Consider the following 1,860-nt stretch of genomic DNA (forward strand, 5'->3'; position numbering starts at 1 on the left):
CTGCTTGGCACACAGGGGTGGGAGGCATCGTGCTAAGGCGATGGCAGGGCAGGAGCAGCCGTGCTGTGCCCGGAGAGCCCCAGCCCTGTCCCCGGGGTGCTGGGCCTTGCGGGGAGAGGTTGGGTCCCACCGCAGGACAGTGCTGCAAGCAGGGCTTGCTCCCACTGCTTTGTGGGGAGGCCTCCTTCCCCCCAAAACTGGGAGATGGGGCCAGCTCGCTCCCTCGTTAGCAGGTGCTGGACACCGGAGAGCAACAGGGCTGAGTGCGTGAGCTTAGCACAGACTTTTTTTTTTTCATACCAAAGAGCTGCTGTTTGCTTCTTTAGGCAGCTCTGTGTTTCTGTGGGGATGCACAGCTTCACTCTGCCATGAGAAACATCAGGAGCTGTTACCCAGGAGAAAGGAAGAACCAATGTTCACCAACGCTTTCCTGGTCTTTTTTGAGCAACAGCGCTGCCCTCGCTGGCGATGCCGGCGAGCCCCGATGGGACGGGTCAGCCGCGGGAAGCCGCGGGGGCGGCGGTAGCAGAGGGGGGTTCTGAGGGGCCTCGCCGCGGGAGAAGGGGCCGGGGGACGGCTGAGCCCTGCAGGCGCGGAGCGGCCCGGCCCCGCTCCCCGGCAGCCGACGGGGGACGCGCTCGGGCACGACCCGCCCGTGCTCGCGTCCCGCCGTCCCGGGCGGCTCCGCCCGTTCCCGGTGCCCCGCCCCGCGCCGTCCCGCGGCGCTGCGGCCTCTTCCCCGCGCGGCGGGGGCTCGGCGGGAGGGTTCGCCCCGTCCCGCCGCTGGCAGCTCCCCGGGGCGGGGGCCGGGCCCGGCGGAGGGCGGTGCGCTGGCTTCCACTGGCGGCGCGGGGGTGCTGCTAGCCCGTCAGGCGCGGTGGCCAAGTGGTAAGGCGTCGGTCTCGTAAACCGAAGATCGCGGGTTCGAACCCCGTCCGTGCCTGCCGAGGCAGCGCGGTGCGCTGGCAACCCCGCCGAGGGGAGGCCGCGGGCGCCGCCTCGTTTGCGGCCGCTTTTTGCTCTAGACCGCGGGTGCCGGAGATCCGCGGCGGGGAAGCGGTGGGTCCCGGGGAGCGGGGCCGCGAGCTCCGGGGCGATCCGCCGTGGGGCCAGCGGGGCGGGCGCGGTCCCCCCGGGGAGCAGCGGGCGCGGGGCCGGTGGCGGCGGCCGGGACGCGGCGGGAGCCGGGGGAAGGTGCCGGGGCGCGGCGGGCCGTGCTGTCGGCGGGGCGGGCGGGCTTTCCGAGCGGCGGAGCGGTGCCACGGAAACCGCGTTCTGGCAGCGGGGATGTTTCCCTGTGTCGCTTCGGGACGGTTGTCTTGAATGCGATGAATCATAGTGAAAATAAAGGTGATGTTTGCGCTGCATTACTGTGGAGGAAGCGTGCGGTGAGCTTGGAAGTGGTGAATGCCTCTTGCGGTTACTTTAGAGGTGCTGGTTTTGGTGTAATGCTCACATATAGAGTCCTTAAACGGTAGAGGGAGGCCGAATCCTGGAATAAACAAATACAGCTGTGAAAAGCTTAGTGCAGTTGTACCGTTTACACCAGAACTGACCTCGATTGATTAATACATAAGCCCGTGCGAAGCTTTACATGTGTGCAAGGGCATTTCTGTTGGCTCTGTCTAACATCACTTTGATTATTGCTGCTTTCAGACAGCTTAAAACAAGTGAAGAATAGAGTCACTTCACTGCAAAATCACAATAGCCAGATACCTGGGAAGAGCTGAGGAGCCTCTCCCAAAAAGCTAGCTGCTCCCTTTGACGCTCATTTAATGTGCCGCACTTAGCCTGGGACTGACTAGGTAGGAGGCTGTTTGTCTTTCTCAACAGGTATTGGAAGTGTGCGCGTGTAAGGTG

The 1,860-nt window shown here is 64.7% G+C and overlaps 1 non-coding gene across 1 annotated transcript; it reads left to right on the forward strand.

Moving 5' to 3' along the window:
- Positions 1-871: 871 nt before the first annotated feature.
- Positions 872-943, forward strand: TRNAT-CGU (transfer RNA threonine (anticodon CGU)). Its single transcript has one exon. It is a non-coding gene; the product is annotated as a tRNA-Thr (tRNA).
- The last annotated feature ends 917 nt before the right edge of the window (positions 944-1,860 follow it).

Source organism: Leptosomus discolor, chromosome 15, assembly GCF_034619465.1.
Source record: "Leptosomus discolor isolate bLepDis1 chromosome 15, bLepDis1.hap2, whole genome shotgun sequence".
NCBI classification, from domain to species: domain Eukaryota; kingdom Metazoa; phylum Chordata; class Aves; order Leptosomiformes; family Leptosomidae; genus Leptosomus; species Leptosomus discolor.